General features: G+C 42.7%; 1 protein-coding gene across 2 annotated transcripts in view; it reads right to left on the bottom strand.

Annotated features, from left to right (window-relative positions):
- Window positions 1-27783, bottom strand: part of macrod2 (mono-ADP ribosylhydrolase 2) — a 431365-nt gene that overhangs the window by 63653 nt on the left and 339929 nt on the right. The gene's annotated exons all lie outside the window — the stretch shown is intronic.

The following is a 27783-nucleotide window of genomic DNA, read 5'->3' as shown; positions in this document are numbered from 1 at the left end:
AGCAGGTGGACACAAATGAACAAATGAAACCAGCGCTGAGGGCATCTATGCTGAGAACAACCATCCAGCCCTTCAGTGATAGAGTGGGAAGTAGGGGAATTGATCTTTTCCTCAATGGTCGACCAGGGCAGTCAGCCCAGGTGGAGGCTCTGCATGTGGAGCCCCTTGTGCACTGTGGGAGACACCTGTGGCCCTTGTGGAGTGACAGGAGCTCACACACACTTATGCAGCGTGCTTTGAATAATGCAAATCATGTCAGCCCTCACACAACTCCACCTAACAAGACTCTGGTGGTTTCACAGAGCATCATATAACAGTGACAAATACCAGCGTAATACAAATTAAAACAGTGTATGTGATTATTTTCACTGTAGCATACCACCTCCACTGAATTGTGTTAAAATAAATATTGCTGAAAGAAAACTTGTCTCTAACTTGTTCTACCTAGTGAGACGCAGCTTAATAAGGTTGTTGGTTTAATAGGAATTCTATTGTAATGAATTCATACATCTAGATACCTACGGTTTCGTGACAAAATGTCAATGTTTACTTTTAGCTTTGCAGAGGACAGGAACAGCAGTTTGCTCGACTGTGGTAATTTGACCTATCGACAGCTCTGTCCGCCCACACTGTGTGGACAATTCTGCTTGTTATATTATTTCATTTGCTCTGGGCGTGTATTAATAACCTGGGCGGGTTTACATTGGAGTTAGTTCAGTGCAGTACAATGCAGGGAACTGAGCGAGTGTTGGTATCGGACGAGTTGGGAGTGAGACAGGGTTGGGATAGAAGGCTTTGGCTGTATGGCCCGGCTCTACCTATTAGCAAATATGACCACATCACACAAATCACATCCATAATTTTAATTTAAAAACATACAGTAGATAGAGACTCTTATTCATTCACACACGCACACACTTTTAGTCCGGTCCCAGGATCCCAGCAGCAGGTCCAGAGCAATGTCTCCGGTCTTGGTCAGTACTGAGGTCTGGGCTCCTCGGCCTCATTCATCACAGCTGCTCGTGACTCGGGCTCTGGATCACAGCAGGGCTTTGCTTCTGCAGACTCTGCATTTTTAGTTGCCCTAAGTGGGGGGGAGGCGATGATGGACGCACCAGTCAAGGCATCTGCGAGCCATGCAGTCAGGGTAAGTCTGTCCGACTGCATCGCTCTGACACACACACTCTGACGAACACACAGTTTCCATCTGGCAGTAGCCAGCGGTAGAGAAAGCACCGCCTGGTGTAATTCCAACTTGTACTGCTATCTTTAAAATAACTCAGAGTCTTCATTAATGTGACTCACCAAAGGCCAGTTTTACACCTTGGCCTGATGAGACAAACCATGCATGATAATTACGTGTGACGCAACAAGCCGCAGGGAGACTGAAGTAAGCACGCCGCTTCCACGGTCTGTTTCTGTCCTTACTCAATTCCCATTTCCCTGGTCCCTGACATATTTGACCCCTGAAATAGGCATAGCAATATGAATGGCACTAGTATTAATTAAAGTATGAAAAAGGCAGCATTTGAATCTAATTATTAATCTAATGCATTCGATTTGATCACACTCTTCAGTGATGAGGAATTCATTTCCCGTAAGATTCCACGCTGATAATTACAATAACATTAACCTTTGCCTTGTTAATTCAGGCCCTCATAGCAATTCATCTCAGGGCGCAGACCTCTTCAAACATTCCTTCACACTATCTTTGCAGGGTGGTGGAAATATGATGCGGTGTGGACAGAAATCGAGCTGTAACAAGCACACACTGTTTCTTTAAAATGAATAAAGGAGGAGAGCTGTATCTGCTAGAGCACATAGTCTTATCATCCTGTCTGTTACCAGGGCTGTGACTAAAATGAGAAACAGACACGCAAATGCCAACTCATTTACTGTAGTAAAGAAAATAAATCGAAAGGTAAACTTGGATGTGAGGTGTGTAAGTCGGTGTCGCTGTGGTATAAATGTGTTGCTGTGTGTATAATGTTGTGAAGAAAAACTAATAGAATAAGAAATGTTGGTCAGCGGCGTACAGCTTTCTTTACTGGAAGCTGAGCGCGGCGCTGCCGCTCCACGGGGTGGAACGTAACCGAAGAGGCGTTCAGCATGTTTGAGAAAGTACACTGGAAAGGAGCCGGTGTGTTAAAGCTGGAACACGTAGTATGGCAAGTGTCTTGTTATTCATTCGACAGGCAGAGAGTTCTGGGTGTGCAACAGTGGGAAAAAGATGCACTTGTCAAAATAATCAATCACACATTGACACAACCGCGTAATTTGGCGCATGTGGTTATTACTTGCCAATCACACTTGGCTGCTTGGTGGATATTCAGTGCACTGCACAATCTACCATCTCTGAAGAAATGATGTGTGCTCTGTTGTCAGCAAGAAGACGGGTTGTGTCATATCATTTTGTTATGTATCGGTATTTAAAAGACAGCAGTAGTTGATATTGCAGCACCTTTTCCATTTTATACACAGAATAAAAGTCATACTATACCGAAAATATGCATACAGTAAACAAATTAAGTTAGAGCCTGTTATTTCATCCTGTTTGAGATTTTTAAAGAAAACAGCATGTCTGTATTGTTCGGGTAGGAGCTTTTGCTAATGAATCTGTTAAACTTCATTCATTGTCCTTACCAGACACATGAGAGGGACCAAAATATAATTAACAAAGCTAATATTCACAATTATGGAGTTGTGGGTTGATTAAACAGAGAAACCGTACTGAAACCAAGACAATGACTGATTGAATGTTCAAATGAACACTACTTAACATGGAAATGGGCCAGAAAAATAGAACATTAACATTTGCAAATTACATTTAGTCTTAATTAGCGCTATGATTGTTTGATCTCTTGACAATAACACAATGGACTTTGAGTGCATGTGTGCATGCCGGCGTGTGCACATTATACTACTTTGCATTTTGCACATTTCTTTTGACAAAAGATGCGTCCTTTGACAGTAAGACTTGATATACAAAAAGCACAATATGCCCTGTGACGTTCCCTGATTTGCATCTAGATAGCTTTAATTATGAATAAAAGTCAAGGAACCCGATTGGATGGGATAGTGGAGAATCGATTGGGAAGCGTGAATAATGACAAAAGGCAGAGCACCACTTCTTATTACAGCTCTCACTTTGCTGCATTGCATGCTGGGAACATTTCTGTTGATTTAATGTCCTTGTCAAATGCAGATGATAAGAGATAATTTGTCTACTAATAAATAAATAAACGTATGTAATATGGTCTCAAGTAATTTCACTCATAAGGAATAGAGGTCGTCATGTCGAACAACAGTTAGTTAGCACCACACCTCAAAAAGTGAATAAAATGGTCGGGTAAAATAACAGTTACTCAGTCTTTCACTCCTTTAGCTCAGTGTAGGCAAATGCAAAGTATGTATCTGCATCATAAAACGGCTAATAAGGACTTTTCATTAAGCAGAACCCCCGAAAAGCAGCCGGCCCGGACTCTGTCTCCCCCTCCAGCCTGAAACATTGTGCTGATCAGCTGTCTCCGTTGTTCACAGACATCTTCAACACCTCCCTGGAGAAATGACATGTTCCAGCCTGCTTCAAGGCCTCCAACATCATCCCAGTACCCCACAGAACTAGGATCACAGGACACAATGACTACAGGCCCGTCGCCCTGACCTCTGTGGTCATGAAGTCTTTTGAGCACCCAGTCCTGTCCCACCTAAAAACCCTCACCGACCCACATGTGGACCGCCTGCAGTTCACCTACAGGGCCAACAGGTCTGTAGAGGATGCTATCAACATGTCCTTCACTTCATCCTCCAGCATTTGGACGCCCCAGGATCCTACGCCAGGATCCTGTTTGTAGACTTCAGCTCTGCCTTCAACACCATCATCCCGTCTCTGCTGCACGACAAGCTTTCTCAGCTGCACGTGCCCGACTCCACCCGCAAGTGGATCATAGACTTCCTGTCTGACAGGAAGCAGCATGTGAGGCTGGGAAAACACGTCTCAGCCTCTCCGTCCATCAGCACCGGTTCCCCCCAAGGATGGGTTCTTTCCCCTCTGCTCTTCTCCCTGTATACCAACAGCTGCACCTCAAGTCACCAGCCTGTCAAGCTCCTGAAGTTTGCGGACGACACCACCCTCATTGGACTCATCTCCAATGGGGTTGAGTCCGCCTACAGGTGGGAGGTCGATCAGGACCAAGACCACAGACAGCTTTTTTCCGTCGGCAGTCGGGCTCATGAACAAGCCCGGGTCCCCCACTGACTGACTGTCATCCCCAGGATATTTCCTTCCGGTCACTCCCCTTCACACCTCTTTATACTTAATATTTAAACATCTAATTTCACATGTCACTTTCACAGAGATTACACTTTAACACACACACTTACAGTACCCTGTCTACAGCACTGTTCTCTGTTTGTGCACTTTATTTGATTTCATATCATTGTAAATGTAATGTTTAAATTATTGCACTATGTTGACTTGATTGTTGTTGATTGTTGTTGTTTTGTTTGTCTGTCTAATGTACACACCTGCCGCCAAGTCAAATTATTCGGGTGTCTAAAACACGGAGTAAATAAATGTTTCTGATTCTGAAAAGGAGTGCTACTTAATTTGGACAGAACAAAGGAATTACTGTAATTCAATTAGTAAATGAACAGTATTAGAAAAATAGTTCCATCAACTCAGACAAAATGTTGCCCTTGTGATTTCAGACCATATCAAATAAATTGAAAGTTCATCTAAAAAAACTCAAAGATTGAAAAAGCCAAAGAGGCTCTTCAAAAAAAGATTTTATCATCACTATTAAATATGGAGTCTTGAGACTTTCACAAAGTTGATAGGCCAGAGAAAGTAAAGTGGAAGCAAATTACATTTAGTCTCCACAGCCTTGCCCGGAATCTCTTAATTAAGGGCATTTTGACTTCTTTTTATCTCATATTTATTATTTAATAATTTAAAATAAAATGGAATGAAGATCAGACTACTTTCCTTTGGTTTACTTTAGTAGGTCATACTGACCGTGTTTACATGCATTCGAATAACTGGCTTAGTCGGACTGAAATCGAATTATCCGTTTCATGTAAACACCTTTGTTCGACTATGTGCGGTCCGACTACAATCCGATTAACACCCCTGGATAACTCGATCCGATCCGGTTGATAATTCGACTATCGCGGCATGTAACGGTGAATTGGATTAGGAACTGGACTTTGCGTCTTTGCGCATGCTTGAGATCCCGCCGCCCTCCTCCTCCCTCCCTCCCATGTCGTGACCCGGAAGTCGAAAGAGAAGATAAGTTGTCACTGCCGGGAGCCTGGCCGACAGAAAACAAACAAACAAACAACGCCAACAGCGCCATTTGCATTCGCTGTACTCCTATTAACATCATGCAAGAATAGTAGAGGGATGTAGCTTCGCCTTGCTCTCTGTTCGCCATCTTTCTCGAAATGTTGATGTTGTTGTTGTTGGTTGTTGTTGGTAGTGGTGAAGAGGTCAAGCGGAAATGGCTGTATCACCACGAGTTGTAATGAAAACAGCGCCACCTATCGTATCGGATATGACATGCTTTCGGCCAATCATTCGAATTACTCACTGCCATGTATATTGGGATAATAGCAGATCCCCCAAAAGATAGCATAGTCCGACTAAAGCAAGATTCAAATTATACCATCATGTAAACGCACTGACTGAAAGAGATGTATGTGTAGTTTAGTTAGCTGTTAGCCAAACAGTGTTCAAAACAATACAAGTGGGTAAAATGTTTCCCATAGAGACAATCATTCCCCCCCCCCCCCCCCCTGTGTCTCGGGCCTCGAGGGGCCGGTTCAAAGTCAGTAGGCAGACAATGGCAGAACAAGACAGGCAAAAAAGGTGTTTTGAGAAAGTGTGAGACACTTTTTGAGCATGTAGCCAAAAGTGACCATCCAACATATTATGGAGTGCTGCTAAATGCAAGATAAGCTGTGGACAGACACAGAGGTGCACACTCACTCACTCACTCCACACATACATGATTATCAATGAATGTATATCTTATAAGGAAAACATATTTATTGAGGTGAGACCAACTTCTTTGAGTCATCAAACGGACTGCGTTATCTGCGTTATGTGTGACCTGAATAAAACAAAGCCTTTATTTTCATAACGCAGCTCCTTAATTATTTAGCCCTGAAACCACAAAAGAGCGGATGTGTCTCCTAGCTCGTGCTGGCTAGACAGTGTGCATCATCTAAAGCCTTTTGAGGTTTGCCATACTAATCTATTGAAATCAAAGGAGGGAACCAAACAAGTTGAATGCACATTCAGAACCACAAAGACATTTTACAACCAGAATGTCTGCTGAGACAAGAGCTGTGTGAAAGAAATAAAGAATGTGTTTTACTGCAGGCGGTAAGGCTGAGGATGAGACTGTGCACAGAGATGGGGATGCTGACAATTACTAGTGCGGACTGATAGAGGGGCAGAGGGTTTGATGTCATCATTAAACCCTACTCTGAATTTTAAACCCATAAACAAATTGCCTTCACCATCATCATTTCTTTGTTCTGTTCATAACGATTTAAGAACACGTTCCTGCGACTGTTCATTGGCAACAGCAGCCACTCCTTTCCTTCAGTTTGGTCATTTACCTCGGTTCTGTTCATATCATATATTGTGTTTTTATATTGTCACATATTTAAGGGCAGTGTTACTATGAAGACTTAACTGGAGTTTGTGTTTGTGCTTCCGAGCTTCTGACTTACAGTCGTGTCTTTTTGTGATCCAGACCAAACACCAAATCTCCAGTAACAACTTTGTAATGGTGCAAACTTGGATGACTCTGACGCTCTTTCTTAACACATTATTTATGTTTCTGCCCGGGCTACAGGCTTTTTCACCTCCAAAAAGCCACCATGGGGATTTTGAGAGCAATTTTCCCTGTCTCTAAGTTAGATGTAGCATTATCACCAGAGCCTGATTGTTTCCAGCCCGCTTCATGAGCGTTTGGTGTGTCCGCCAGTCCTGGTGGACTGAATCCAGATATAATGGGTTTATTAAAAATCGCCAAGACTGCTGGCAATGGGAGGTATGATTAGTGAGATAAGCAGGGGATATGAGCTTAATGTAAAAAGAAGTGGCACACCAAGAATAAAAGCCGTTCCCACACCACTGCCATTTCCCCTTTGATACAGAAAATCACTTCATTGAAAGACTTTTAATTTTTTTTAATTTTCTTCTCAAACCCCTCCTGGAATTGCAACTCGAGGATGAAAGGTTGACTGAAGCATGTCGGTGATTTGAATTGTATTATTCTTAAGTGATTTACTGTTTCATCTAGGAGCCCTTTTGTGAAACAATTATTTGTGGACTATGAAACTGTTTTAACAAAGCACATTTTTAATCTGAAATATTAGATTTTGATTCCCGTATTAGTCGATGAATAAAACATGAAATATGCAATGTTACTGCTGTTTCTCTTCTTGCTATAAAGTCAACATTTAATAAAAGATAGAAAAAGCCTATTTTTAAAGTCAAATTAGTGAAATATCTACTGCTGTTGATCTAAATAGTCATTATTAAATTCAAAGACACATTAGTCCCCACTATTTGCAGGCTTATAATAAACCATACAAATCCCATCATCAAACATGTCAAGAAACTGCTACGAAACAGATTTTAATAGCGGCAGAAACATGGAAATTGGAGGTTGGCTGCTGACAGTCAGAAATGAGTGTGAGAGCTTTGTAGTGTTATACCCTGTCAAGAGCTACGATCTCTGTGGTTTGTAGCAGGGGCCTTCAGAGAAGCTGCACAGAGGATGAGAGACATAAATAAATCTGCTTTGTGAGAAGAAATCACAAAGCTGTCAGATGACGCAGCCCTCTCAGGCCTCCAATCCAAGGCCCAGCATGCACTCAGAAAAAAAACCATTTGTTTGTATGACTCAAATTGTTGCTAAACTATCGTGGACCAATTTAGAATGGACTCCTATTGCAAATGTAGACCGATAAAGGCAATCTAATGCTGCATCCTGCTGTAGTGTACATAGACAATATGCACACAGACATGCCACACGCAGTCAGACACTGTACATGCAAGCACACGCCATGCTGAAACTTGAAATATGTCTTGGTAGCTCCATCTCCTTGCTGAAGCCAGACTACGAGCTGCCACTGAGCACTCTGTCAGCAACACATAGACAATAGCATGTCTGAAGTTTCGGTGATGATGTGACAGGCAGAATTTGGTTATGGCTCAATCCCTGGCTGGCTGATGAAAGGAGAGAGGATGAATGAGGTCTCATCTGCTTGCACTGAGGGGACTCAAGCGGCGGTGAAGCTCAAAGCCTTCCAGAGATCTCTCTCAATCTGTCAGGCGAGGATGAAAAGTGCATAAGTTGAAGCTACCAACTGCTCATACTTTAATGTCATTCAGTTTGTCCAAAATGGGTAATTATTTAGCATTGTAGTTTGTGTAAATTGTTCCTCTGCAGTCTGTAGCCAGTGTTACATAACCAGCTATAAAAACATCTGACGATGCTTTGCGCAAAGAGAATGTGTCAAAGAGGAGAGGAGAACTTTTCTAAACACAGTGTTTGGGGCGTGAAGCGTGCTCAAGAGTACTCTGTGTGTTATGAAGGTCATGGCTCGGACAGCCTGTCTATCTTCATTACTTCCCGTCTTGTTTTATGATATACAGGACAACATCTCAAGAGCTTGGCTCTGAGTGTGCGAGCCAGGCTGACAGCATATTTAATAGCCGTTAGACATTGAAATACAGCACAGGCTGAATTTAACCTCCCTGGCAGAAGCCAACCTAAGCAAAACCTCATTGAGTATTTCATAAGTTTGCATTAAGAAGCCATTAGACCGGGCTGCCCACAAACAGGTGTTGAGACAGAGCTTCAATAACAATATTAAGCATGGGCATATGGCAGGTTCCACTTCCCTACGTTGATATCGTTCACGTTATAATGCAGCATTGATAACAACTGGTACTTTACTCGCATACCAGCTTGACATTTTCAACCACTGATTTGGGTACTACAGGCACTTCCAGTGAATGAATAATTTCAGTTCTCAGTATCAGTATGATTATCAGTATATCCAAGATAACTCATCATCCCATTTGGCAAAATGGAGTCGATCTTTTTCAAACGTCTTTGTTCGTCATGATGAACATGCTTTATTTAAAGATTGTGATTCAATTCCTGCAGAGCTGCACAATCATGTCAATCCTGAACAATTTACAGCACAGCAATGATCACAGAAGCTGTACTTTTCTACCTAAAAATTGTCGAATGAACCTTCAAGTTTTTTAAAACACTCTTTTAAAAACACTTGTGATAACAATTACAAAATAAAATAGCAATGCAATGGATATGCATTCAAGCATCATTAAAAGCTTGGTCAATGCAATTAATAGAATATATTTTTCTTAAAAGACTTCCATTTTCACAAACTTTTGAATTTTTTACGATTTAAAGGGCCCTTTTTATTATCTTTAACGCAGCTGATTGGAATTAATCTCATTTACTTTTCTTATTTTTGTGACATTTGCAAACTTTATGGGACAGAGGGATGAAAATATGGCCATATTCTATTAGTTGCTCCAAGCAACGAAAAGGCGTTAAACATTCAACTTACAAGATGAACTTTCTGGGTTTTACGAGCAACGACAAATATCTGACAGAAAACTCTGGCATGAAAGTGCTGAAAAACCCCAAAGCCAGACAGACATGCGAAATAATCAATGATTCCCATTGGAGAGCAATTTGAGGTTTGCCCTCTTCAGATGAGAAAGCTGAATTAACGTGCATCAAAGGCCGAAAATCGTACTAGATTTGCCAGAATACTTTGGCTCTGTATCCTTCGGATTAGATTTGATCTCCATCAAAGCTTTTATGAAAAACTCTATCTGTGGTATTCACATTACTGAGTGAGAGTGCTTTTTATACCATAACTGTGAACAAATCTAATGCGATGAAGGGGGTGCTTTTTCATTTCAGCACTCAGGAGAGACTGTTAACAATGATTAAAAATAGGCACAAATCTCATTGATTTGTTTCAGTCGAAGAAACAAGCTAGCACTGGAAATTACTTACAGAATATCTAAGCTTGGAAAAGGAATGATTAAAGATATATCAACAATAGATATAATTTTTATTTATTGTGCAGGCCACAGCCTTTGATAAGCATACATGATTTTGTACACTTTACTTTTAGTCCACCGTCTCTCAGCCAAGAGGAGCATAAACAGGACAAGGAAGAGTTCATAGAACACTGCTGTAGCTGGCTGAGCTGGGACAGACTCGAGTGTATTGTCAAAGTTCAGCACGTAAATGGTAATTCAGTGGACCAGGTGAGGAGAACACAGAAGCGTATGACAGACTACTCTACACAACGACAGCTTTTTAACAGCCTCAGCTGAATGAAAAATAGGAAACAGAGAATATAAAGCAATGGGACATGCTGGGCGCATCAGCAGCTCCCTTTAATATGCCTGGGATAAAAAGGAAGACACTTTTGTCAGCCTACTAAATGAGAAAAGGGAATTTAGGCAGTTACTGGTGGAAGAACCTTGAGCGCTGCACTGCATCTGACTGTAAGACGCAAGCAGGTAAGAAGTGTAAGGACTTATGCAAGCCTATTTATCAATTTGAGTGAAATATGGGCTTAACAATAAATACATACAGCAATAAGTACAGCTTAAAGCCATTTATAAAAATGAAATGAAGGGAGCAGCTCTACACTCTTCAAAACATTACTGACAGTTATGCTTGCATTTGGCTCTGTTCACATTGGGTCCAGAGAGGGAAAACCCAGCAACATGGAATCCACCAGTGCAAACAAGTGAAATAAACAGCATTATGGGGGAGAGGCAATATCAGAGATTGCCCTGAGAGAGTGTAATGGAAAAGGACTTGTTCTGTCAGAGCCTCTCATGGTGATAGAATGCCACATGCTCCCTTCTGACAGTGCGATATTGGCTTGGCAAGAGCGTGATGAATCTATCAGCTATAAGTCAGACAAACCCCTGCCCTTCCTGGAACAGTACCTTCTAAGATGTTTATGCCAGGATATAAAGACAGACATTGTGTAATAGGACTGGGACCATCGTCTGAAATAGGTTTATGGAAAGCGGGCTGGCCCAATTCCAATTCCAGCTATTATTTCAAATGGAATCGTATTACTCTTTGAGGTTAGATGCATTGCTGCTTAGAAAATAAGATGGGCTTTGGCTGGGGTGACTTTGCAGCACCCCTTGAGAGAACAGGCCGTCACTTTCTGGTGCTTGGTTGTGGCAGAAGGTGAAGGCAGAGAAAGAAAAGGGAGAATGGTCGATGAGAGGATGAGGGGATGAGGGGCGACCTTTCCCCGGGCAGGTGATGACCTGCGCCAGACCACCTGGCTTCCTGCCAGGGTCGGGCAATTAATGCTGCCCTCTTTTGATTACTTCAGACAGCCTGGGGATACAGCAGGCCTAGAAGATAATGTCTGGTCCCGAAACGTTGCACAAGGCAGAGGAGACAGCTCTGACGAAGGTTCAAGCTTGGGTCACATTGTTAACATAAGCAGCCGTTATAAACATCAGAAAAAGTAAGCTGCTTTGCACAATTAGTTTTTCATTTGCATAGTAAACACACTTGGTTGTCTCCAGGCTTTGTCATTCCTGCCTACAGCTTCACCAACCTGTACAGTTAATAGCACGACTCCCAGAGATGAAATACAGCAGGTGATATGATAAGGCTGCCGAGGATGTTTTTTTCTTTTTCTTTGTTTCAATTAACTTTTTTTTGTCAGAAGAGAGTTGGTATGCACCTAAGCAAGGTCTGGCAGCCTTTTTTATAAGCAGTCGCATTTTACAATATTCTCATTTATGAGTGTGTCATGTGTGTGGTTTGACACCACAATCTCCAACAGACAATCTAATTATATCTATAATATGCTGTGCTTTTTAGTCACATCAACCTCCATCAACTCCTTTATCAACCTCACGCTTACATGCTTGTTGTCGAAAAATAGACTTGAAGCATAAATCATTTCTCAGAGATGTGGTGAATCCAGGGATACGGGGCTGAGACTTGCGCCTGCACAGGTATACTGAGGACAACATCCACATTTGAGTTAAAATCATTAACCCTACCAACTTACTACTAATCTTATTCATCAGCAATACACTTAACGAATACTGCAAACAGAAGGAAAAAGACTACAGGCCAATCAGAAGGGTTGGTCTTAGCAGAATGTGGGTGAAGAAAACAATCAATCAAACTATCATAAATAACGGGCCTGCAACTGCCAATGGCTGCAAAATTGCTACTTTTAAATCGAATGAGATGGCAATTCAACATAAAATACTTAAACGCTTAATGTTGTGCTTAATGTTACCTACTCCTGCACGACAGCATTTACTAGCTGAACTCCAGCCCCACAGCCTTAGCACAGTGGCCTCCTCTCCCACGCAGCTGACCTCAGTGCACAGCTTTACTTGTGGAGCCCCGTCGAGGAGGTACAACATGAACCACTCTTACTGTGCTAGCCTTGCTGGCTGCGTCCCGCTGAGCGAGACACCCATGTCAATCAGCACTGTGAAGATCGTTCATCAGCAGAGGCAATAGTCAAAAAATGACATCATTTAAAGGTCTGCTAGATGTAGGTTAAGGAAAAGGCAGCGAGAGACATCTGGCCATAATCACACCTGGTAATGACGTACACTGGCTCAAAGCTTTAAACGTCTTTCTTCCTGCAGCCCTCTGAGAGAAAGGCAAACTGCATGGGGGGGGGGGGGGGGGGGGTTAGCTCTTCAGAACTCAGTGTGACTTGAACTGAACCACAGCTTTAACCTTTCGCACAACTTTGAAGAGCATTCACACCCATTTATGGTTCACTCTATCAATTGGGCATCATGAGAAATATGAGCATCTTCATCTCCACTCAAATTTATTTCAGTATACAGTTGATTTGTCAAATTTGAACAGATTACGACAACGTTGAATTTATGGAGTATAATAAAAAATAAAAGAAACACCTTGATAGTTACATGTTTGACATGACATATGGAAACACTAGAGCCCTCTAACTGTTGCAAGTGACAACCCTTACATCTGAATACAACCTTGGGGAAAAGAAGTGCCCTGATCAAGTAATTTATGCTTAGAAATAAAAGATTGACTTTCAAATGCACCACCGCCTGAAGCCAGGCTTTGAGGCTGATTTGATCCCCCTTTGAGATGGTGAGAGATACGGCCCATTCCCCCTAATCACATGCCACAGACTGTGCAATCACATAGCAACAGCTAAAGTAATCACGCGGTGGTCTCCACCCCTCCTCCCTGAACAGAGACTCAACCCTTCAACGTACATAGAACCGGGAAGTCCAGCGTATGTGCTCCTGATACAAACACAGACACACTGTAGCCTAATATTCACACTGGAAGCACATTTGTTGATAATAACCAACTGATGAGTAGTTCAATTCAATTCAATTCAGTTTATTTGTATAGCCCAATTTCACAAATTACAAATTTGTCTCGGAGTGCTTTACAATCTGTACACATAGACATCCCTGCCCCAAAACCTCACATCGGACCAGGAAAAACTCCCAAATAACCCTTCAGGGGGAAAAAGGAAGAAACCTGGAGGAGAGCAACAGAGGAGGATCCCTCTCCTAGGATGGACAGATGCAATAGATGTAATGTGTACAGAAGGACAGATTTAGAGTTAAAATACATTCAATGAATATGACAGAGTGTATGAATAGTTCATAGTAGGCATATTCCACGATGGAGACCTCCACGATCCATCAGGCAGATGGCGGTGGGGAGGAGGAGGGGGCGGAGTCTCAACAGGACAGTGGCGTAGTCATGAGCAGGAATTCCACGACCCAGACGATCCATCAGGCAGATGATCTATGCCGTCTCATAGGGTCCGATGACCCCATGAGACGTAAAGTCAAGGACTTCCGGGAGAAAGCAGAGTTAGTAACGTGTGATTGAGAGATGAAAATTCATCCTTAAGGAGAGAAAAAGAGGAGATAGGTACTCAGTGCATCCTAAAACGTCCCCCGGCAGCTATAAGCCTATAGCAGCATATCAAGGGGCTGGACCAGGGCAAACCTGATTCAGCCCTAACTATAAGCTCTGTCAAAGAGGAAGGTCTTAAGTCTACTCTTAAACGAGGTGACTGTGTCTGCCTCCCGGACTGAAATTGGAAGCTGGTTCCATAAAAGAGGAGCTTGATAACTAAAGGCTCTGGCTCCCATTCTACTTTTTAAGACTCTAGGAACTACAAGTAGTCCGGCATTTAGTGAGCGTAGCTCTCTAGTGGGGCAATATGGTGCGACAAGCTCCTTAAGATATGATGGAGCATCACCAATCAAGGCTTTGTAGGTTAAGAGAAGAATTTTAAAAGTGATTCTTGATTTTACTGGGAGCCAGTGCAGAGCAGCTAGTGCAGGAGTGATGTGATCTCTTTTCTTAGTTTTAGTGAGAACACGAGCTGCAGCATTCTGGATCAACTGGAGGGACCTAAGAGATTTATTAGAGCAGCCTGCTAATAAGGAGTTGCAGTAATCCAGTCTCAAGTAACGAACGTGAACCAATTTTTCTGCATCTTTTGAGACAAGATGTGCCTGATTTTTGAAATATTACGTAGATGAAAGAATGCAGTCCTTGAGATTTGCTTTACGTGGGAGTTAAAGGACAAGTCCCGATCAAAGATAACGCCAAGATTCTTTACAGTGGTGTTGGATGCCAGGGCAATGCCGTCTACAGAATCCACATCACCAGATAATTGATCTCTGAGGTGCTCAGAGCCGATTAAAATTACTTGGTTTTGTCTGAGTTTAACATCAAGAAGTTGCAGGTCATCCATGTTTTATGTCTTTAAGACATGCTTGAATTTTACAGAGTTGGTTGCTCTCCTCTGGTTTTATCGATAAATATAGTTGAGTGTCATCTGCATAACAATGAAAGTTTATGGAGTGTTTCCTGATAATATTGCCCAAAGGAAGCATGTATAAGGTAAATAAAATTGGTCCAAGCACAGAACCTTGTGGAACTCCGTGATTAACGTTGGTGGTTATCGGCGTCATCACAAATACAAACTGAGATCGATCTGATAAATAGGATTTAAACCAAATTAGTGCCGTGCCTGAAATGCCAATCGACTGCTCCAGTCTCTGTAACAGGATGTCATGGTCAATGGTGTCGAATGCAGCACTAAGGTCTAACAAGACCAGGACAGAGAGGTCCTTTATCTGCTGCCATTAAGAGGTCATTTGTAATTTTCACCAGTGCCGTCTCGGTGCTGTGGTGTTTTCTAAATCCTGATTGAAATTTCTCAAATAAACTATTATGATGTAGAAAGTCGCACAACTGATTTGCGACCACTTTCTCAAGGATCTTGGAGAGGAAGGGAGGTTAGAGATCGGTCTGTAGTTAGCCAATACCTCTGGATCCAGAGTGGGCTTCTTCAGGAGAGGTTTAATAACAGCCACCTTGAAGGAGTGTGGTACGTGGCCTGTTAGCAGAGACACATTGATAATATCTAATAGAGAGCCGCCAATTAAAGGCAAACGTCTTTAAGCAGCCTCGTCGGGATGGGGTCCAAGAGACAGGTAGGCGTGTTGAAGTAGAAACCGTTGAAAATAATTGGTCACGGTTGATAGGAGAAAACCTCCAAATATACACCAGGGCATACAGCGGTTTCCAAGGCCATTCCACTTGAGGACAGATTGGCACTGGTTATGGGCAAGAGATTATTAATCTTGTCCCTAATAGTTAAAATCTTTTCATTAAAGAAGTTCATAAAGTCATTACCACTAAGGTTTATAGGAATGCTCGGCTCCACAGAGCTGTGACTCTCTGTCAGCCTGGCTACAGTGCTGAAGAGAAACCTGGGGTTGTTTTTATTTTTCTATTATTGATGAGTAATAGGCTGCTCTGGCATTACGGAGGGCCTTCTTATATGTTTTAAGACTATCTCGCCAAACTGCGGGATTCTTGAGATTAGTTGAACGCCATATGCTCAAGCGACGTTGCTTCAGTTTGCGGGTCTGAGGGTTATACCAGGAGCAAACCTCCTCTTCCTCACTGTCTTCTTCTTCAGAGGGCTATCGAGTCCAGTGTCATTCTCAGAGAGCCTATGGCACTGTCAACAAGATGATCAATCTGGGACGGACTAAAGTTAGACCAGGAGTCCTCTGTTATATTGAGACGTGGTATCGAATCAAATACAGAAGGAATCGCTTCTTTAAATTTAGCTACAGCACTATCAGTTAGACATCTAGTGTAGAAACTTTTGACTAACGGAGTACACTCCGGTAGTATAAATTCAAAAGTTATGAGGTTGTGGTCTGACAGAAGAGGATTCTGTGGGAAGACGTTCAAATGCTCAATGTCAACGCCATAAGTAAGAACAAGATCAAGCGTGTGGCCAAAGCTGTGAGTGGGTTTCTGTACTCTCTGACAGAAGCCAATCGAGTCCAACAAGGAGATGAATGCAGCACTAAGGCAATCATTATCAACATCCACATGGATATTAAAATCTCCAACAATAATAACTTTATCGGTTTTAAGAACCAAACTTGATATAAATTCTGAGAATTCAGATATAAACTCTGAATATGGACCTGGTGGCTGGTACAGAATCACAAATTGAATTGGCTGTAGTGTTTTCCAGGTTGGATGTGAAAGACTAAGAACAAGGCTTTCAAATGAGGTGTAGTGTAATTTTGGTTGAGGATTAATTAATAGGCTCGATTCAAAGATGGCTGCTACTCCACCTCCTCGACCGGTGCCTCGAGGAATGTGAGTATTAATATGACTTGGAGGAGTCGATTCATTCAGGCAGACATATTCTTCATGGCTCAGCCAGGTTTCAGTTAGGCAACATAAATCAATGTGATTCTCTGATATTAAATCATTCAGTAACACAGCTTTAGATGACAGAGATCGAATATTTAGGAGACCACATTTAATAGACCTATTTTGTCGCACTGCTGAAATAATTGTGTTAACTTGTATAAGGTTATTGTGTACGACTCCTCTTCTGCTTACTTTTGATTTATTTAATTGAAGTGGCCGTGGGACAGACACAGTCTCTACTCTAAAGTCAAGGGTGGGTAACTGCTCGAATGGAAGAGCAGAGAAGGGTGTTAAACTACAACTCTGCTCCCGGTTCCTGATCTGAACCCTGGGTTGTCATAGATTAAGTCCGGTGATCAACTTGGTCATATTCGCAGAAATGAGACGCGCTCCGTCCAACGTGGGATGAATGCCGTCTCTCCTCATCAGATCAGGTTTTCCCCAGAAAGTCTTCCAGTTGTCTACGTAGCCCACATTATTCGCTGGGCACCACCTCGACAGCCAGCGGTTGAAAGACGACATTCTGCAAATTTGGGAGAGGGCCAGAGAAAATTACGGTGTCCGACAACGTCTTGGCATAAGCACACCGATTCCACATTAATTTTAGTGAGTTCCCACCGGCGTGTATTACAATCTGACTGTATCTCCGCTTATCCTTAGCCAGCAGCTTCAAACAAGACTCCGCCCGCTCTGGCCCGGGAGGCACACGACGGTGGTCCGCTATTTTCACGTTCCTGACTATAGAGCTCCCGATAACCAGGGTGTGTTCCTCAGCGGGTGTGTCGCTGAGCAGGAAAACTGGTTCAAACGTGAAGTGGTTGGTGCACAGCGGGCTTCTGTGTACAGATACGACTCCAGGGAACAGTTACCCAACCATCCGGTTACCGCGGGCACAGCTAACAGCTGACTGTAGCTCCCACGGCTACGGGAGAGGGCGGGCTAACTAGCATAGCTGTCTGAGCTTCGATAGCGCGGAGCCGTGCATCTAACCCACTTAGACCTGCCTCCAACCTAGCAAATAAACTACACTTGTTGCATGTATCGTTATCATTAAGGGAGGCAGGGGGATAACTATACATGAGACACACTGAGCAAGAGGGAGCGGGAGGGAGAGAAGAAGAAGTCATGCTCGCTGTTGAGCTGGCAACCAAAGCTTACCGGAAGAGTGAGATGATGGCTTCATGCAGAAACAACTGTAAGAACATTGTGTTGCTGATGTTTTGCCTTCCATTACTCTGCATACACTGCAACATATTCTGCCCAAATCTCCACTTTTATTATCCTAATGATTTCTTCATTTAACTTTTCAGATGAGAGAACTTTTCTAAACCTCTCATTCATTTACCTGGAAAAAAATACACTGGTTGGTAAATGAGAAAGGATGGTACATCTGATGACTGTACAATGTTAACCTGCAGCATACAAGCTTGTTGACTGTGCATCAACCTTCCTTTTATGGTCACTAAGCTGCACATTAAATAGTCTTTCGATTTGAGAGTCACACTACTTTTTGGAGGTGCAAGCAAAGATATGCTCTGAATTTCATTGCATTACATTTCATTTAACTCACAATCATAAACCGGAGACAAAGCATAGTTATAGACCGCAGACTAAATGCGTTCGGCAATGATTTGGCAGGCTGACCCAGGCTTCCCTCTCACCCGCAACATTCTCTAGCTCATTCTGGGGGATCCTGAGGGGTCCTCAGGCAAACTGGGAGATATAATCTCTCCAGCGTGTCCTGGGTCTTCCCCGGGGTCTCCTACCAGATGGACGTGCCCAGAAAACCTCTGATGGGAGCCGTGCAGGAAGCATCCAAATTAGATGCCCGAACAACCTCAGCTTACTCCTTTCGACAATAAGGAGTCGCGCCTCAACTCCTTACCCTCTCCCTAAGGATGAGCCCGGCCACCCTATGGAGGAAACTCATTTTGGCCGCTTGTATCCGAGACCTCGTTCTTTTGATCACAACCCAGAGTTTGTGACCATAGGTGAGGGTCGGAGCGTAGACCGCCCGGTCTTCGCCAAGACGGTCTGCTGCAGCCGCACCGATCCACCTGAACTCCTTTCTTTGAGGTTGGCATTCTGTCCCCACAAAATGCCCACATCTTTTTTTATGTTATCCAGGTAATCCTGAACAAGGAAGTATAACAACTGCTCAATCAATACACCGAGGGGGATGAAGGGAGAGGAGGTGAACAGAGTCAACAAACAGAAATATTTCATCCAGGCGACAGCTGTTCAATCCCCAAGTGAAACAAGAAGTCCGCGTAGATTTTTTCGACACGTTACAGTTTGTACTTCAGTAACGGCACATCCCCGGTTATTTTTGACCCAAGCAATGACCTGTTTCTAAACTGAACAAAGTAGTTGTTTTGCCTAACTGAGTTTCCTATGAGGAAGAATGTTTAAAGACAGTCTGCAAGTCACGTGCGGAAATTGACACATGTTGCTGGTTTTCGTAGGAGAACACACCAAATATGAAGAGTAACTCTTTGTAGGATGTCATACGAACTGATGCATAAGGATACGTTGAACTGTAGATATTCACCTACACCTATACATTGTACACGTTATTAAGCACTTCTTTACACTTGCAGTGCTAACCAAGGTTATGCGTGTCCCGCATACTTTATGGCTTAATATCATTGAGAGGACAATGGAGTGTCTTTCACCCACTATCTGTTTCTGCAGGCCACAGATAGACAACATAACGGTGATGTGGTGGTTTTAGCACTGTCACTCACAGAAGGTCCTGGGGTTTCAATCCCGGTCCGTCCCGTCCAGGTCCTTTCTGTGTGGTTGCATGTCTCTCCTCGTGTCTGCGTGGTTTTCCCGGTACTCCGGTTTCCCCAGTCATCCTCGTGTCGCGGGGGGGTTTCTCACTCCTCGTCCCCACCATCATATGAGTGTTGGTGGTGGTGGAGGAGAGAGGCGGCTGATTGCTGCCACCTTCCGTCAGTCTGCCCCAGGGCAGCTGTGGCTACTGATGTAGCTTACCACCACCGGGATGACTGTGTGGGGATGTCGGCATGCCTTGAGAAGCGCTATATAAAATAAATGATTATTATTATTATTATAATGGCGCTGATGAGCAGTAGACAGGTTTTTTTTGTTTTGTCTGAACTTGCGGCAGTCTTAAAACAAGCTTACTGGGTCATCTACTGTACTTACAAGAGCAGGCACTAAACAGTGTGAATGTACACACACACACACACACACACACACACACACACACACACACAAAACACCTCCATAGTAAAGGTTTCCATGATTCAGTGTAGGGTAGTGAAGTGTAAAATAGAGTCCAAGAGTGAATGAGCTAGTTGGAGTTTGATCTCCTGTCCTATTCTGTACCAATAGCTCGACCCACTCTTGCTTTATCACGGTGTGCCAGCCATCCACTATCTGTGCTACACTAAATCAATTAGCATGTCATTAAGATAGCTTGTTCCAGCATAGCGAGCATGGAGGTGGGACTACAGTATCTGCATGAACAGAGAGAGCTGAACTCAGAGGGCATCATATCTTTGCATCCAGGTGTTAGTGCAGTGAGATTTGTTTATTGGTGGGTTTGGTGCCTGTGTGCAAGAGCACCAGGATGAGGAGATCTAGGGGTTATAGGGACAACACATTAAGAGAACATTTGATATTCATCCCCCTTAAAACAGAAAACCCAGTCACCCTACATCAGACAATAAGGTGATCATTGTGCAATTACCTGAAGTAAAGCTACACTTTGGACAAGATAGAGAGATGATAGGCTTCATCCCTCTGAAAGCAAGAGCTTAATCACACCATTTGGATAAACATTGAAGATACTGTTTATCGTGAGCATTTGCTGATTTTCTTTATCTTTGACAGCAGGAGCGCTTAATCAAAACTGCTTTCCCCTCTGCAGATAACAGAAAGTGCAACAAGTTACAGAAATAACTTTGTGGTAATTCAGAAATTGGACCCATATCATCTTAAATCTATAAACTGAAACTAGTAGTATTTAATGACACCAACCTGAGGTCAGGGGAATCAAAGAGCACACATCATATTATCCAGAGTAAGCAAGATAATAAAATCCTCAGATCATAAAAGCCATAAAATCCCCATTCTGCTGCCTTGGGCCAAATGACTGCCACTAATATATTAGACTAAATGGCATGTATTTCCACTGGTGCCAGAAATTTAATGATCTGACAGAGAAAACTAATAAGGCATGCACACGCTCTCTCTCTCTAAAGCATGTATATGGCCAAATCATCCGGTGTTTGACGGAGAGGCTGAAGAAAGGATACAGTTATATCAGTTTGAACTGTGCATGAGACACATGAGACACAAGTACAGTATGCAGAGTGTTTATTCATGCTCTCAGCTCCTCTCTGGCCATATCTCCCTGATGCTTAATCACAGTAAACGATTCAAAGGGGCTACACACTGACTTCAAAAGACCACCACTGCCTTTGAACACAAAGCCAGTTGCACAAACCGTTCGCGGAACATCGGCATCCTCCAGGCATGCAGGGAGAACATGTGTGCCTCTCTTGGCTGCAGATGCGACACTGCAAAGTCTTTTCATTAGATACTAGACAAAAAAAACACCATGAAAAGGCATTGCAGCAACAGTGAGCTAAAGTACAGCCCCACTTGTTGTCAATGCTGTAATCTAAATGTGTATCTACCACTGTACTGGATAGTGACATTTAAACACATGCCATTTTAACCAAAAGAAAGCAATAGATTTTTTTGTCAGATTGTTTAAATTAATATTTTTAGCCATGACATAGCAAGGACGGGAAAAAGGAAATATGTGAATGCATGACAACAGCAACAACAACAGTAAATTAAAGGGAACAAAGATTATTGTCATCAATCGATAGTATAACAACCATATGACCAGTTTATATATACAATATGTACTGTAAGTGAGGTGAAACAATTAGTGAATCAATACAAACAAACTGTGATAATAAATGAATCCTTGTTGTCAAGTTTATGCGAAAATGCACACATTTCACTTTTTTCTGCTTCCCAAATGTGATTTTTCCAGAGGTTTTCATCTTCTTCTATTGTCTCAAACTAAATGTATTTGTGCTTCTGACTGGTCGTCAGACCAAACGAGGCATTTTAATGTTAATGTTGGTATTGCCAGAAATTAGACCAGATAAAATGCTTTCTATAGATCCGTTTATCAGGGTGAATTTCTCAGTCTAACACATCTGTCTCAATGCCCCTGTACTCCAATTTTTGTAAACATAATAATGAATGTTTCTCTTTCAGAGTTGAAGAAAAAGCCTCAACTGGAAAAGTATTTGTTACAGTTTTCAGCCATTGATTCAAGGAGGATTTTTATCTGTAGCCATGAGACTCAATATACTGTACATTATGGTCGCAGAGCAATAGAATATGCAGTAAATATGAACCTCCGTGTCTCTGGCAACTCATCATTGATGCCGAGCACTCAATCACTGACAGGAGCATTTAATGATTTTGCCTGACTGTACAAATCTCAGAATAGATTCACCATAAACATGAGCGGGCTGTTCACATACATCTTTCCAGTCTGTTATATTGACAATGGTGCCCAACTTACATGTTACTATCAAAACCTCATGAGAAATGCTGCTGAGTACTAAATAAATAGTCCCTTTTATTTTGGAAATAATATAGGTGCACAGTTTGTACTGCCCCTTAATATAACATGCATTCTTATGATTAAGCCCTTTAGAAAGAGTGATGTCCACTGTCTGGACGTGGCTAATGGCTTTAAAAAAATGGTGGTCTCTGTATTCTCTGTGTGTTTGAGCCAACTCATTATCATTAAAAGCCCCATGTATAGACAGTGGAGTACAAGGAGCACATACGCATGTGGTTTACTGTCTGCTTACCATGCCTGTTTGATAAAGCTGGTACTCAAAAATGTAATTCACATTTTCTAAAGGAGAACAACACAATATTGCCCTGATAACGGAAACCATCCATCTTCTTCAGCTGAATGACAATGAATGCCTCATAGCTCCATCTGCCAAAACCCAGACAGTCTCCTTAACTGAGATCCATTCACAAAACAACAATCATACAAAACATACACCATACTGTATATATTCCTAACTGTCACTTGACATTTGTCACAAATCTCCGTTAAGTCTCCGGCCCTGGCTTGAGATGGGATTCATTATCAGGTGTCCTAAATGATAAATGTTACTATGGTAAACAGATCATTTACAGAACTGGAAAAAGGGATGTAAACACCTGTTTTGTGAGCATCATTGGCACAGTGGAGCGCTTAATACCAAATCCCAAATCAGAGTGATGTTAAAAGGTGAAATCTCTACACATCTATTTCGTCCTGAGCGGCACAGTGCAGCAGAGCTTATTACAAACTCACAATCTGTCTCAAGGGTTCAGAATGTGTCAGTGATGGTCGGCTGCTCGGACCTCGAAAAGCTTCATTAAAAAGCTTGGCCATCCGTGGCAGCCAAATAAATTGTCAGACCACGTTTTTCATCTGCAGATTAGACCTTTGTAAACGTGAATTAAACTAAATTTGATCTGAAAATAAAAAATAAGCTAAAGCCAGATGAGTGGAGGGGTGTGTGGGCTGTGAGTAGGAGGAAACTGCTCCAATAGCACATGGAGAGCCTTGTGGCCTGCGGTTTACACATGCAGTACCATACACATATTCTATGTCATTCATCAATGCGGTAGAGAGAGGCAGAGGCTGAACTCCCTTATTCTTTCATCTATGGTGATGTGAAGGATCCTTCCTGCACTCAGATCTCTTTATATTGAATGATCTCTTCTCCTTGACCACAATGGGGCTGTTTATTCTCCCACAATGGAAGTCCATGCTTTTAAGAGAGAATTTCATGCTGGCATTGGGGCCCTTTGTGTGCTGGGGAGTGCATCAGTGCTACAGAGTGCTGGCCTGAGAGATAAACTCATTGCTAATCAATCATGCAGTGTCTTCTTTTTCTCCCTCTCTCACTGTCTTGCACACACACACACACACACACACACACACACACACACACACACACTGTATGTACACAATGTCCAAAGCCATTTGATGTAACAGTGCCCTGAGACCTCACACTCAGTTGTCTGCACTTTTCAATCAGTGGACAATTACATTCCAATGGCTTGGTGTGTGACTACAACCTGACAAACTCACAAGGACATTGTCTCAACTGGATAACCACCAATGGAAGAATAATTCACATGTTCTACTTAAAAGGAGCAGTGTGTAGGATTTAAGGGTTTCTACAGTAGCTAAGTACTTTCAGGTTTTTTTTGGGTATGTTCCCCGGAGTCCACCAGAGCTCTCCGACTCACTCAAAGCGGGATGAGTGGAGGGGTCTTAGGATGGTTGCAATCTGCAACATTATCGCTAGCTCAGAGGTGGAGAGGGTCCCGACGGGTTTAAGCCATTAGTGTACGAATGGGTGAATAATGACATGTGTGCAGAGCTTTGAGTGGTCGAAAAAATAGAAATACAAAAGCAAGTCCATTAACTAGAAATCTTACACACAAGTACTTTAAGTACAAACAGCAATACCACAGTGTAGAAATACTGGTCCAGGTAACTGGATGACGGATGTTAAGGTTAATAGATAGTACTTGTACGGGTTACTGCATAATAATGACTATGCTCGTCTGGTGGGAGGGGCTTAGGACAGAGAGGGAAGAGTTGCAGGATTTGTATTTTTTTTAATTCTGCCGGGTTTTTTATTTTCCAGAAAACTGATTACCCTGCTTTAATGGTGGGGGCTGTGGCCTGCACGCTTCAGCCCCAGTGTATTAGATTCTCAGCCAGCCCATTGTACAAAAATTTGAGTCACAGAAGCGGCGCCCTTATCATGGCCCTGAAATGACTCGTCTCTGTGGACGCCCACAACACACACTCCTCTGGGTCGAGTGCACATTGAGCGGTCCTATTGTTCAGTGCATGATAGACTGGGTTTAAAACCTCTCATGCTCGCTCTATCTTTAGAAAACTAGTTGCAATCTGTGATATGACGTACTGGAGCAATGCAGAACCATGTTGATCATATAGCGTGCAATATCTCATCTCTTTCTCAACTTTTGAATAGAGAAAATGAAGAAAACAACAATTTGTACAACATTGTCCGCACAATATTTTGTACAACATTCATAGCTTTTATTCCCAATCTATTTATGAAACATGCAGTCGGCTTATAACTTCCTTGTGAGTTGACACAAAACCTGAAACAGTCAGTTATCAATCAGGTTGACACTGGGTGTGGCTATCCTCCCCCTGACCTTCCCTGCTTGGCTCCTATCGTCATGTCTCGTCTTGTCCTATACTTGAGGGACTCTCTCCGCATCGCTCTTCGAACTAAAAACCATGGATTTGATCAACTGGTCTCTCAACGCAATTGACACCATCGTCTCGACGAGAAGCTCGGGTTCGGGGGAACCTGCCTGTCCTGCCGGGACGTTCGCAGCTGGTTTCACGATGGACGCGTGCGAGCAGTGGCGTGTCGTGTGCCGAGCGGCCCTTTCCGTGGAGGACGTTGAAGACATCTACCTATTCGGAACTATAATTACAGGATTTCTGCTGTTTGGATTTGGCGCTGCCCTGGCTTTTCGGAAAATGAATGAAGCGGTGACAGCTGTTAAAAGCCCCCTAAGGCTGCCCGATATGATCGATTTGAAAACCTATTGGAAAATGGGAGGAAAATGGATGGATAGTGGTTGCGCAAATTGAATGCAGCGACTACAAGACCAAACAATCCCAATCTTATCTGCTTTCGGCTCCCTCGACCAGGACGACCTTAGCCAAGGTCATCGCTGGAACAACAACTCCCCTGAAGTTCGCTGAAGTGAGAATCTCTTTCATTCCCTCCCCCCTCTCCACAGACAGCTGTGGACTGTTGACTATGTCCGGGACCTTTTCAAGGCTGTCTCCATGGCAGCGACCATCTTGCGAACTGAGAACTGTCTGATTGTGGCCTGGGGGAAGACGACAATCCCAGGCCACTCACACACAAACTTTCAACACACTGATATGCATTCACTACCCTAACACCCCATCCCACGACTTCGACTGTTTCCCGGTGCAAGTCATGTTTAAATGTATGTGCTTATGTGCTGAGGTGTGTGTTTTCCCTGCTCCCACAATGTACTCCTAGGAGCGTAGTCTGCGGGTTGTTTCTCCTCTCCTCTCTACCCTCATGTTGTCCTGTAATCTTTCATCCTTTACGTCATTTCCGGGAGTGAACGATGCCGCTGCTCTCCAGTTGTCTTAACTGTAACTGTATGAATGTGTTGTACGGCGACCTTGAGTGCCTTGAAAGGCGCCTTATAAATAAAATTGTATTATTGAATAAATGGCGCAGTGATACATTGCTTTTATAAACATATCAGACAAAGCAGGCGGGATTCATCTTCACATTTAGTGTGCAATGTAACGCTAAAGCAGCTGACAGGAAATACATTGAGCTACTCCTTTAGGCACTATTAGACATTTATTTGAATTTAACTTAAATTCTCTATTTATGTCTGCTAAAAACTAACCGACACAATTACTTGCAAAAACAGGATTTTCAACATACAAACTCCTTTTTAGAAAGCTGTTTACAGATACACTTAGAGTAACCACTGATCAATGGTGAGTGAATGCAATTGGAGGGGAAGCCCTCCTGCTTCAGTGCATGTTGTGCTGTGGTTTGATCGGAAGACTTTCCAATGTAATACTGCTGTGCTTCTGGGTAAAAAATAGCACTTTATTCTCTCTGATCTTGTTAAAAGCTCACTCACTCCTGGTCTAGTTACAGTTAAAGATCCACTGCTTGTGCTTGCAGAGCTTTGTCAAATAGCGTTCAGGGAAGATGTTTTCCCCTTTCTGTGAATTGCAATATTTCCCACCTCATCTACCGACACCAGAGACAACTATCAGCCAATGAATCACAGAATGGTCTCTTATGCTCGTCAGCGAAGCCTCCATATGGCGCTAGCAATCCTTGGGTGTGGAACAACACAGACACAAAAGTCAGCTCTGCACATTAGCTCGTTATTTACAGTCAGCAATAAGCTATAGAAAACCTTCTTTATGCCAGAGTGTTGATGGATTCCCCAAGTTCATGTTACAGCAATCATCAGGAAGGGACCAAGTGTCGCAAACATAGCACATCAACTGCAAAGTAATCCAGCAGCTCGGAATCATTTGGCTGCCTGTTCACAACATCCATAACACCAGCTGAGGGATGTTGTAGCACATCAAGCTGTGAGCTATATAAAACATCTCAATCCACAGTGACAGATATAAACAGTGCTACAGTTAACAGAGATGACCCCCGAAGGTTACCATTACTCACTGGCTCACAAACAGCCTCCTGACAACTGGACCTGATCTATCATCACAAACTGTTAATGACAACAGGCTGATTAACCCTTTTTATACATGTCGCATATAATAATGCTGCTGTAAAAGCATTGTGAATGAAACTTACTCATAATTGCCTGTGTTGCAATTAATCCTTAGATCAATTTGGTCATGACAAATGTGTTACATGTAGTTAGACCTGGTTAATTATTGCTGATACTGTACATGCAAATAACTTCTCCTACAGGTTTTAACACAGGGGGAAGCACAAAATAGGACATCAACTGATTTATTTTTGTAGTCTGACATCAAAGCCAGATAGTAAATTAACTTTATAAAATAACACACTTTGTGTTTCCCACTGTGTGGACAGTTAGACAGCAGCGTTGGCTTCTGTGTGGTACAGATCTTTGGAGCAGCTCAATCTGCTTTAGAATAAAAATGTCTTCATCCGTTTTCAGTTATCCACAATGTATTTGTGATGAGACTACTTTTCTACTCACCTAAACACTCACAATTTGAAGATAATCATCCTTTTTCAGATTATACCATTACTTATGCCTTTTGCTTTAGAAGGGATTTGTACCATTACAGTAC

Source organism: Pseudoliparis swirei, chromosome 17 (assembly GCF_029220125.1).
Source record: "Pseudoliparis swirei isolate HS2019 ecotype Mariana Trench chromosome 17, NWPU_hadal_v1, whole genome shotgun sequence".
Taxonomy (NCBI): domain Eukaryota; kingdom Metazoa; phylum Chordata; class Actinopteri; order Perciformes; family Liparidae; genus Pseudoliparis; species Pseudoliparis swirei.
This window is presented reverse-complemented; position numbering and strand designations above follow the sequence as displayed.